Here is a 13,022-nt window from a genome sequence, read left to right as displayed (position 1 = left end):
TGCCAGAGAGCTCTTTTTTTCTCTATTTTGTGTGCAGAATCCTTCTGTAACCCTGTGAACTTATACAATTGACTCTTTACCTTAGTATCAGTGAACTTTATATAAACAAATAAAATCAAGAATAGGGAAAAATGCTTAGAGGAAGTGATGCCCCATGGCTGGGTTGCCTCCCAGCAAGCGCTTCTTTATTGTCTTTAGCTGGACCTTGCTGAGCTTTTAATCTAGCTTTAGCCTTGAGCACTCTTGCTCAACATTGCCTTCAAGATAGTGCTTGATTCTCTGTCCATTAACAATGAACTTCTTATCAGAATCAATATCTTGAAGCTCCACATAACCATATGATGATACACTTGTAATCACATATGGTCCCCTCCACCGGGACTTCAGTTTCCCGGGGAATAGCCTGAGCCTAGAGTTAAACAACAGAACCTTTTGTCCTGGTTCAAAGATTCTAGATGACAACTTTCTGTCATGCCACTTTTTTTATTTTTCTTTATAAAGCTTGGCATTTTCGAAAGCAGTGGATCTGAATTCCTCTAGCTCATTTAGCTGGAGCAATCTTTTTTCTCCAGTTAATTTGGCATCAAAGTTTAGGAATCTGGTTGCCCAGTAGGCTTTATGTTTTAGTTCCATGGGCAGGTGGCATGCCTTACCATACACAAGTTGGTATGGAGAGGTCCCTATAGGAGTCTTGAATGCTGTTCTGTAAGCCCACAGAGCATCATCCAAGCTTCGTGCCCAATCCTTTCTACGGGTACTTACAGTCCGTTCCAGGATTCTTTTTAGTTCTCTGTTAGAGACTTCAACTTGCCCATTTGTCTGTAGATGATATGGAGTCGCCACCTTGTGGCGAATCCTATACCGGACCATAGCAGAGTAAAGCTGTTTGTTGCAGAAGTGAGTGCCCCCATCACTGATTAGTACCCTGGGGACACCAAACCTGCTGAATATATGTTTCTGGAGGAATTTCAGCACTGTTTTAGTATCATTGGTGGGTGTGGCAATGGCCTCAATCCATTTTGATACATAGTCAACTACCACCAGAATATAAGTGTTTGAGTATGATGGTGGGAAAGGCCCCATGAAATCAATACCCCATACATCAAACAATTCAATCTACAAGATTCCTTGTTGAGGCATGGCGTAACTGTGAGGCAAATTACCAGCTCTCTGGCAACTGTCACAGTTACGTACAAACTCTAGGGAATCTCTGTAGAGTGTAGGCCAGTAGAAGCCACATTGGAGGACCTTGGTGGCTGTTCGCTCACCTCCGAAATGACCTCCATATTGTGACCCATGGCAATGCCATAAGATCCTTTGTGCTTCTTCTTTAGGCACACACCTACGGATTATGCCATCTGCACATCTCTTAAAGAGATAGGGTTCATCCCACAAGTAGTACTTTGCATCAGTAATTAATTTTTTCTTTTGTTGTCTGTTGTACTCCTTGGGAATGAACTTTGCAGCTTTGTAGTTTGCAATGTTTGCAAACCATGGTGTTTCCTGAATGGCAAACAAATGCTCATCCGAAAAGGTCTCAGAGATTTCAAGAGAGGGGAATGACGTCCCTTCTATTGGCTCTATCCAGGACAGATGTCAGCCACTTGGTTCTCTGTCCCTTTTCTGTCTCTTATTTCTATATCAAACTCTTGCAGAAGCAACACCCATCTTATGAGTCTGGGTTTTGAATCCTGCTTTGCGAGTAGATATTTAAGAGCAGCATGATCTGTGTACACAATCACTTTTGATCCTACTAAGTATGATCTAAACTTATCAATGGCATAAACCACTGCAAGCAATTCTTTTTCTGTGGTTGTGTAATTTTTTTGGGCATCATTCAAAACACGGCTAGCATAATAAATGACATGCAGAAGCTTGTCATGCCTCTGCCCCAGTACTGCCCCAATGGCGTGATCACTGGCATCACACATTAGCTCAAATGGTAATGTCCAGTCTGGTGTAGAAATAACTGGTGCTGTGACCAGCTTGGCTTTCAGCGTTTCAAACGCTTGCAGACACTCTGTGTCAAACATAAATGGCGTGTCAACAGCTAGCAGATTGCTCAGAGGTTTTGCAATTTTTGAAAAACCCTTTATAAACCTCCTATAGAATCCTGCATGCCCCAGAAAGCTTCTGATTGCCTTAACATTGGCAGGTGGTGGTAATTTTTCAATTACCTCTATTTTTGCTTGATCCACCTCTATTCCCTTGTTTGAAATTTTATGCCCAAGGACAATTCCTTCAGTCACCATAAAGTGACATTTTTCCCAGTTTAAAACCAGGTTGGTCTCTTGGCATCTTTTCAGAACTAGTTTCAGGTGATCAAGACAGGAGCTGAATGAGTCTCCTTATACTGAGAAGTCATCCATGAAGACTTCTAGAAATTTTTCCACCATATCAGAGAAAATAGAGAGCATGCATCTCTAGAAGGTTGCAAGCGTATTACACAGCCCAAATGGCATCCTTCTATAAGCAAACACTCCAGATGGACATGTGAATGCTGTTTTCTCTTGATCCTGGGATCTACTGCAATTTGGTTCTAGCATCTGGTCTATGAATGGTAAAGGAAAATGATCCTTTCTGGTGGCTGTATTGAGCCTTCTGTAGTCAATACACATGCGCCACCCTGTAACTGTTCTTGTAGGAACTAGTTCATTCTTTTCATTATGAACCACCGTCATGCCTCCCTTTTTGGGGACAACTTGGACAGGGCTCACCCAGGGGCTGTCAGAAATAGGATAAATAATCCCAGCCTCTAGTAATTTGGTGACCTCTTTCTGCACCACTTCCTCTTTACTCAAGTGCCTCTGTAAATGGAATCTTTATTTCAAGAGTCCTGAGATAATCTGCAAAGCGAGCAAATTGCTTATCCTGCTCCTCTTGGCGGAGTTTTTGAGGATAAGGTATCTTGGCTTTATATTCCTCAACCTTAGTTGCCGTAGGTTTATTTCCTACAGAAGTGGTTGAAGAAGCCTTTTTAGATGGGTTGTCATCAGCACTTGTGTGTGTCTGATCCCTCACTGGCAATTGAGTGCCAAAGTTAGAAGCTGGAGTGACGTTAGACGCCAGCTCCTCATCTGTTCCTGGCGTCTGAACGCCAGAACTGTGCTTCTTTTGAGCATTCAACGCCAGATCCTTGCTTGTTTCTGGCATTGAACGCTAGTCCTGAGCATGGTCTGGGCGTTCAGCGCTAGCCTTCCACCCAATTTCTGGCATTTTAGCGCCAGAATTATTTTTCCCTGGGCTCTTACTGTCCTCAGGTAGATTTTGGGTGGTTTGCTCATTTCTTGGCTTCTTGCTGCCTTGAGGTGGGGTATTTAACGTCTTCCCACTTCTTAATTGAACTGCTTGGCATTCTTCTGTTATCTGTTTTGACAGCTGACGCTTTGTTTGCTTCAATTGTTCTTCCATATTTATATTAGCCATCCTTGTCTCTTGTAGTCTATCCTTGAATTCGGCTAACTGCTTTGTTAGAAAGTCCAATTGCTGATTGAATTCAGCAGCTTGTTTTACATGACTGAGTTCAGTAGTTACTATTTTAACCTCTTCTTTCATGGAAGGGTCACTGCTTAGGTACAGATGCTGATTTCTGGCAACTGTATCAATGAGTTCTTGAGCTTCTTCAATTGTCTTTCTCATGTGGATAGATCCACCAGCTGAGTAATCTAGAGACATCTGAGCTCTTTCTGCAAGCCCATAATAAAAGATGTCTAACTGAACCCACTCTGAAAATATTTCAGAGGGGCATTTTCGTAGCATCATAAAGAGATTCATTATCTCCTTGTTTAAAGCCTTGGATGTCCAGCCTTAGCTATGTCATCCATTTTGGGGGAAAGTATTGATTCAGGAATTTTTCTGTCAGCTGTTTCCATGTCATCCATGTCCTTATGCTGGCCTTAGGTTGGTTATTTAACCACCTCTTAGCTTGGTCTTTTACAGCAAATGGGAACAGTAATAATCTGTAGACATCCTGATCTACTTCCTTATCATGTACTGTGTCAGCAATCTGTAAAAACTGTGCCAGAAACTCTGTAGGTTCTTCTTGTGGAAGACCAGAGCAACTTTGCTGCACCATGATAATGAGCTGAGGATTCAACTCAAAGCTACTGACTCCAATGGAGGGTATGCAAATACTACTCCCATATGAAGCAGTAGAGGGGTTAGCATATGACCCCAGAGTCCTCCTGGACTGTTCATTTCCACTTAGATCCATGATGGAGAAAGGGAGATGATGTAAAATAAAAGAAAATATTTTTTATTTATTTAATTATTTATTTATTTCGAAAACAAAATAAATTAAAATAAAATAAATAAATAAAAAAAATTGGTGAAGATTTTCCGAAAAAAAATGAGGAGAGAGAAAGTGGTTAGGAAGTTTTGAAAAGGATGTGATGATTTTTGAAAAAAGGTTTTAAATTTTGAAATAAAAATCTGAATTTTAAAGGTAAATTTCGAAAATTTGCTTTAAAATAGAGAGAAAAGATATTTTTGAATTTAAAGAGGAGAGAGAAAAACAATAAGATAGCACAAGATTTAAAATTTTTAGATCTAATGCTCCTTGTTTTCGAAAATTTTGGAGGGAAAACACCAAGGAACACCAAACTTAAAAATTTTAAGATCAAGACACAAGGAAAACTCAAGAACACTTTGAAGACTCACAAGAACGCAAGAAGATGAAGAAAGAACACCAAACTTAAAATTTTTAGAAAATCGAAATAAGATTTTTCGAAAACCAAAGAAAATCAACAAGAAAACACCAAACTTAAAGTTTGGCACAAAATTTAATAGAAAAATTATTTTTGAAAAAGTTTTGAAAAGAAAATAAAAGACTCTGACCCAAAAGACAAAAATTTCCTAATCTAAGCAACAAGATTCATCGTCAGTTGTTCAAACTCGAACAATCCCCGGCAACGGCGCCAAAAACTTGGTGCACGAATTGTAAATCACACTTTTTACAACTCGTACCACTAACCAGCAAGTGCACTGGGTCGTCCAAGTAATACCTTACGTGAGTAAGGGTCGATCCCACGGCGATTGTTGGCTTGAAGCAATCTATGGTTACCTTGTAACTCTTAGTCAGGAAAACAATAAAATAATTCACTTATCAAATTTGATTGCAAGGAATAAAAGGACAGTTGCATGAATTCATCGAGACACAGCAGAGCTCCTCACCCCCAACAATGGAGTTTAGAGACTCATGCCATCAAAAGGTACAAAGTTCAGATCTAAAATGTCATGAGAGATGCAAAATAAGTCTCTAAAAGTTGTTTAAATACTAGACTAGTAAACTAGGTTTACAGAAAATGAGTAAACTAAGATGGATAGTGCAGAAATCCACTTCTGGGGCCCACTCGGTGTATGCTGGGGCTGAGACTTAAGCTAATCACGTGCATAGGGCTGTTTTGGGCATTCAACGCCAGCTTTGGATCCTTTTCTGGCGACCCCAAAAAGCGTATAAAATATCCGCTCATCACTTACTCATCTCTAACTTCATGAAAATCTGTGATACTGTCAAGAACAATGGCATTCTAGTTGAGGTTTATCGATTATTATTGTTCCTTTTTGCTGTAAAGAACTAGGCAAAGTAGTGGTTGGATAATCAATACAAGGAGAGTATAGCAACTTGGGAGGACTTGGTCACCAAATTCTTAACCAAGTTTTTCCCTCTTCAAAGGTTGATAAAACCCAGAACAAACATTCAGACTTTCAGACAGCACGAAGGAGAGTCTCTCTATAAAGCTTGGAAGAGATACAAAGAGATGCTCAGAAAGTGCCCTCCAAATATTTTTGTCGACTGGGTCCAACTCCACAATTTTTATGATGGGTGGTGCGAAATTTATAACCTACAAACTAACTAGCAAGTGTACCAGGTTGTACCAAGTAGTACCTCAAGTGAATGAGGATCGATCCCATGAGGATTGATGGTCTAAGAAACAATGGTTAAGTGATTTACTTAGTTAGACAAACAGAAAAGAGTTTTGAGAGTTCAATTGCATCAAACAGTAGTTTAGAGAATTAGACAGAAAACAGTAAACGGGTTGTGAAATACATGGAGAAAACAGTTAAGGTTTCAGAGATATTTATTTTCCGGATTAACTTTTCTTACCAACTATTTTAATCTTGCAAGATTCAATTCATGGCAAACTATATGTGACTAAACCCTAATTCCTTAGACCTTTTTAGTCTCCTCTAACCTTCATCAACCACCAATTCCTTGGTCACTTAATTCCAATTAGTGGGTGAAGTTCAATTCTTGTTTATGTGCCACAAAAACCCTAATTACACAAATATAAGAGGATTATATGTCACGTATCCCGTTAAGTCCAGATAATTAGAAATTTAGGAGAAATTGTTTTTATACTGTTGTTCAAGTAAAAAGCTTTTCCAAGTTATACAAGAACTCAATTAGAACAAGGGTCATACTTCCGTTCCACCAAAATTCATAAGATAAAGAACGAAAAAAATTCTTGAAATAGAATCAGTACCTGAATTAAAATAGAAAAATAATAGTATCAATCCATACAATAGATAGAGCTCCTAACCTTAACAGTGGAGGTTTAGTTGCTCATGGTTCAGAGAGAAAACTAGGATTCAGAAAAACTGTAAAGTGCGGAATGAGGTAGAAGAGAAGAGAAGAGAAGAACCTGAAGGGCTGATTCTTTTTCCTTTTATATCTAATCCTAATTAATGTAAATTATATTTCCTAAAACTCAATAATATCTTTTCCTATTTGTAATTAAAATAAGAGTTTTAATCAGAATAAAAACAGAATAGAATCTTCGATGCCATCATAAACTTGGACGTGGGGACCATGGCTTTCTCTAGGAGTGGCACCTAACTTGAGAAATCTCAAGTTAGGCGTGGGGGAGGCAGTACCAATTTCGAGTGTTTTGCATGTTGCTGTGCCTAACTTGAGGGAGGATTGCGCCTAACTTGAAGAGAGCCGAACCACTTGTGCGTATTGATGTTATGTTTGGCGTCTAACTTGAGAAATCTCAAGTTAGGCACAGCCTTGGTAGCCTCCATTTCATGCTTTCCCTTTGTCCTGGCGCCTAACGTGAGATTTCTCAAGTTAGGCGCCACCTTGGCTGCATTGGATAAATGAATGAAGTTGATCTTGGCGCCTAACTTGAGAAACCTCAAGTTAGGCGCCACCCTTGAAGAATTGATGGAGAAGAAGTGTGGACTATCATATCGTTGGAAAGCTTTGAAAGTTAGCTTTCCACGCCACTAGAATCACGTCAATTGGACCTTTGTAGCTCGAGGTATTTAGGTTAGAGTGCAGAGAGGTCAGGGTTGACAGCATCATTTGCTTCCTTCTCGTTTTCTACAGAAACTCCATCAAATCCATCGGAATGCTACCTGAAATAAACAGAAACAGGTTACAAGTTGGAGTTAAACACCAGAAATAGGTTACAACCTGGCGTTTAACTCTAGAAATAGCCTAGGCATGTGTAAAGCTCAAGTCTCAGCCCCAGCACACACCAAGTGGGCCCCAGAAGTGGATTTCTGCACTATCTATCACAGTCTACTCATTTTCTATAAACCTAGGTCACTAGTTTAGTATTTAAACAACTTTTAGAGATTTATTTTGTACCTCATGACATTTTTAGATCTGAACTTTGTACTCTTTGACGGCATGAGTCTCTAAACTCCATTGTTGGGGGTGAGGAGCACTGCTGTGTCTCGATGAATTAATGCAATTATTTCTGTTTTTTATTCAAACACGCTTGTTTCTATCTAAGATGTTCATTCGCGCTTCAATATGATGGATGTGATGATCCGTGACATTCATCACCATTCTCAACCTATGAACGCGTGTCTGACAACCACCTCCGTTCTACCTTCGATTGAATGAGTATCTCTTGGATTCCTTAATCAGAATCTTCGTGGTATAAGCTAGAATCCATTGGCAGCATTCTTGAGAATCTGGAAAGTTTAAACCTTGTCTGTCGTATTCTGAGTAGGATTCGGGGATTGAATGACTGTGACGAGCTTCAAACTCACAAGGGTTGGGCGTAGTGACAGACACAAAAGGATCAATGGATCTTATTCCATCATGAGTGAGATCCGACAGATGATTAGCCATGCGGTGACAGTGCACCTGGACCATTTTCACTGAGAGGACGGATGGTAGCCATTGACAACGGTGATCCACCAACACACAGCTTGCCATAGGAGGAACCTTGCGTGCGTGAAGAAGAAGACAGGGGGAAAGCAGAGATTCAGAAGACAAAGCATCTCCAAAACTCCAACATATTCTCCATTACTGCATAACAAGTATTTAATTCATGCTCTTTTATTTTTTGCAATCCAAACTGATAATTATAATTGATATCCTGACTAAGAATTACAAGATAACCATAGATTGCTTCAAGCCAACAATCTCCGTGGGATTCGACCCTTACTCATATAAGGTATTACTTGGACGATACAGTGCACTTGCTGGTTAGTGGTACGAGTTGTGAAAAGTGTGATTCACAATTCGTGCACCAGAGATCTACATAAGAATTCATAAAGCAAAAGGAAAATTGAAGCAAGAGAAGAAGTTGATCTAGATCTAAGAAATTAACCGAAACCTAATCCTAATTCTAGAGAGAAGAGAGAGCTTCTCTCTCTAGAAACTAACATTCCCTCCAAAACTAAACTAATCTAAACTAATGTGATGTAATGTGTAATTTGTGTTGATTCTCGTTCAATCCTTGGGTTAAATAGCATTAGAGATGAGTTGGATTTGGGTCTGGGAAGCCCAGAAATCGCCCCCAGTGGATTCACTTTAAGTGGGTCACGTGCGAGCACCGACGCGTACGCGTACATCACGTGTGCACGTCGCTTGACAAATTGCTATCCACACGTACGAGTCATGTACGCGTACGCATCGCCATGCGACATCACATTCCACGCGTGCGCGTGTGCTGCACGTGGGCGTCGATCTTAGCATCCCAAATCCTTGTTTCTTCATGAGTTCTTGATGAGCGGATAATTTATACGCATTTTAGCATTGTTTTTAGTATGTTTTTATTATATTTTAATTAGTTTTTATTATATCTTTATTAGTTTTTATTTAAAATTTACTTTTCTGGACTTTACTATGAGTTTGTGTGTTTTTCTATGATTTCAGGTATTTTTTGGCTAAAATTGAGGGACATGAACAAAAATCTGATTCAGAGGCTGAAAAAGGACTGCAGATGCTGTTGGATTCTGACCTCCTTGCACTCAAAGTGGATTTTCTGGAGCTACAGAAGCCCAATTGGCGCGCTCTCAATTGCGTTGAAAAGTGGACATCCTGGGCTTTCCAGAAATATATAATAGTTCATACTTTGCCCGAGATTTGATGGCCCAAACAGGCGTTCTAAGTCAGCTCAAGAATTCTGGCGTTTAACGCCAGAACTGGCATAAAAACTGGAGTTAAACACCCAAACTGGCACAAAAGCTGGCGTTTAACTCCAAGAAAAGTTTCTATACATGAAAGCTTCAATGCTCAGCCCAAGCACACACCAAGTGGGCCCCGGAGGTGGATTTTTACGCTAAACACCCTAGCTTACTGATTTTCTGTAACCCTAGGTCACCAGTTTACTATAAAAACTACTTTTAGTGATTCATCTTGTACCTCATGGCATTCTACACGTTTCATATTGTATCTTCTACGGCATGAGTCTCTAAACCCCATTGTTGGGGGTGAGGAGCTCTGCTGTTCTTCATGAATTAATACAATTATTACTGTTTTCCATTCTATCACGCTTGCTTCTATTCTAAGATATTCATTCGCACTTCAACCTGATGAATGTGATGATCCGTGACAATCATTATCATTCTCGCCTATGAACGCGTGCCTAACAACCACCTCCATTCTACATGCAATCAAGCTTGAATGTGTATCTCTTGGGTTTCTAATCTAAGATTGGAACCTTCGTGGTATAAGCTAGAATTATTGGCGGCCATTCCTGAGATTCGGAACGTCTAAACCTTGTCTGTGGTATTCTGAGTAGGATCTGGGAAGGGATAACTGTGACGAGCTTCAAACTCGCAAGTGTTAGGCGTGTGACAGACGCAAAAGGATCAATGGATCCTATTCCGACATGATCGAGAACCGACAGATTATTAGCCGTGCGGTGACAGCGTATTTGGAACATTTTCATTGAGAGGGCAGGAAGTAGCCATTGACAACGGTGATGCCCAACATAAAGCTTGCCATGGAAGGAGCCTTGCGTGCATGAAGAAGAAGATTGTAGGAAAGCAGAGATTCAGAAGACAAAGCATCTCCAAAGCATCAACCTGTTCTTCATTACTGCATAACAAGTATTTATTTCATGTTCTTTTACTTTTTACAATTAAATCTGAGAATTATTGATATTCTGACTAAGAGTTACAAGATAACCATAGCTTGATTCAAGCCGACAATCTCCGTGGGATCGACCCTTACTCACGTAAGGTATTACTTGGACGACCCAGTGCACTTGCTGGTTAGTTGTGCGGAGTTGCAAAAGTGTGATTGTAATTTCGTGCACCAAGTTTTTGGCGCCGTTGCCGGGGATTGTTCGAGTTTGGACAACTGACGGTTATTCTTGTTGCTTAGATTAGGAAAATTTTATTTTTGTTGGTTTAGAGTCTTTTATTTGAGTTTAGTTTTATATTTTAAGTTTGGTGTCAATTGCATGCTTTTACTCTCTGTTAATTTTTCGAATTTGCATGATTCTTAGTCTTTCTTGATCTTTAAAAATTCTAAGTTTGGTGTCTTCTTTGTGTTTTCCTTTAATTTTTCGAAAATATTGTGCTTGATTTTCTAAAAATTTTAAGTTTGGTGTCCCTTGTGCTTTTATTTACTTAAAAAATTTTTTCAAAAATTTGTTCTTGGTGTTCATCTTGATCTTCAAAGTGTTCTTGGTGTTCATCTTGACATTCAAGGTTTTCTTGTTTGTTCTCCGTGTTTTGATCTAAAATTTCTAAGTTTAGTGTCATTTTGTTGTTTTTCTCTTTCTGCATTAAAATTCAAAAATCAAAAAATTATCCTTTCCTTATTTTACTCATAAATTTCGAAATTTTGCATTAATTTAGTCAAAGATTTTCAAAATCATATCTTTTTTTTAGTCAAGTCAATATTCTAATTTCAAAAATTGATCTTTTCAAATCTTTTTCAAAAATCAAATCTTTTTAATTTATTCAATCATATCTTTTCAATCATAATTTTTTTTAATTTGCAATCATATCTTCTCAATCATATCTTTTTCAAAATAATTCTCAATCATATCTTTTTTTTATTTGCAATCATATCTTCTAAATCATATCTTTTTCAAAATAATTTTCAATCATATCTTTTTAATTGCTAATTTCAAAATCTTTTTAATTAATTAATTAATTTAGTTTTCAATTTGCTTTGATTTTATTTTCCTTTAGTTTTCGAAATTTTATTTTATTTTCCTTTTATTTTATTTTATTATTTTCGGCCACTTTTAATTAAATAAATAAATAAATAAATAATAAAAATATAATTTAATTGCAATTCATATCAATTCCCTTTTCTCCATCATGGACATAAGTGGAAACGAACAGTCCAGAAGGACTTTGGGGTCATATGCTAACCCCATTACAGCTGCATATGGGAGTAGCATCTGTATACCTCCCATCAAAGCAAGCAGCTTTGAGCTAAATCCTCAGCTCATTATCATGGTGCAGCAAAATTACCAGTATTCTGGTCTTCCACAGGAAGAACCTACTGAGTTTCTGGCACAGTTCTTACAAATTGCTGACACAGTACGTGATAAAGAAGTGGATCAGAATGTCTACAGATTATTACTGTTTTCATTTGCTGTAAAAGATCAAGCTAAGAGGTGGTTAAATAACCAACCCACAGCAAGCATAAAAACATGGAGACAGTTATTAGACAAATTCTTGAATCAATTTTACCCTCCAAAATGGATGACACAGCTAAGGCTGGACATCCAAGGCTTTAAACAAGAGGATCATGAATCCCTTTATAATGTCTGGGAGAGGTACAGAGGGATGCTGAGAAAATGCCCCTCTGAAATATTTTCAGAGTGGGTACAGTTAGACATCTTCTACTATGGGCTTACAGAAAAAGCTCAGATGTCCTTAGACCACTCAGCTGGTGGATCTATACACATGAGAAAAACAATTGAAGAAGCTGAAGAGCTCATAGATACAGTTGCTAGAAATCAACATCTGTACTCAAACAGTGAGTCCTCCAAAAAAGAAGAGGCTATGGCAGTAACTACTGATCCCAATCCTCAAGAACAGATTGTTGAACTTAATCAGCAATTACTCCTTATGACAAAACAATTAGCAGAATTCAAAGAGATTCTCCAAGACACTAAAAATGCTAACAAGAATATAGAAGCACAATTGAATCAGACAAGACAGCAGCTATCTAAACAGATAATAGAAGAATGCCAAGCTGTCCAACTAAGGAGTGGGAAGACATTGAATAACTTAGCTCAATGTAGCAAAAAGTCAAGAAAGGAACAAATGACAGAGGATGACCAAACCACTGCCCAAAATCCCTCTGAGGACATCAAGAGCCCAGAGAGGAATAACTCTGGCATTCAAATGCTAGAAAGGGGGGAAAACTGGCGTTAAACGCCCAATGGATGCCCAAATCTGGCGTTCAAACGCCAGAAAAGGATGGGAACCTGGTGTTAAATGCCCATTCAGCCCCCATTCCTGGCGTTCAAATGCCAATGAGGGATCAGACACCTGCAAGTGCTGATAGTAACCCCTCTAAGAAGGCTTCTCCAACCACTTCTGTAGGGAATAAACCTACAGCAGCTAAGGTTGAAGAATATAAAGCCAAGATACCTTATCCTCAGAAGCTCCGCCAAGCGGAATAGGATATACAATTTGCCCGCTTTGCAGACTATCTCAAGACTCTTGAAATAAAGATCCCGTTTGCAGAGGCACTTGAGCGAATACCCTCTTATGCTAAGTTCATGAAAGAGATCTTAAGTCATAAGAAGGATTGGAGAGAAACTGAAAGAGTGTTTCTCACTGAAGAGTGCAGTGCAGTC

Source organism: Arachis ipaensis, chromosome B01 (genome assembly GCF_000816755.2).
Source record: "Arachis ipaensis cultivar K30076 chromosome B01, Araip1.1, whole genome shotgun sequence".
NCBI classification, from domain to species: domain Eukaryota; kingdom Viridiplantae; phylum Streptophyta; class Magnoliopsida; order Fabales; family Fabaceae; genus Arachis; species Arachis ipaensis.
Note: the sequence above shows the minus strand (reverse complement) of the source record.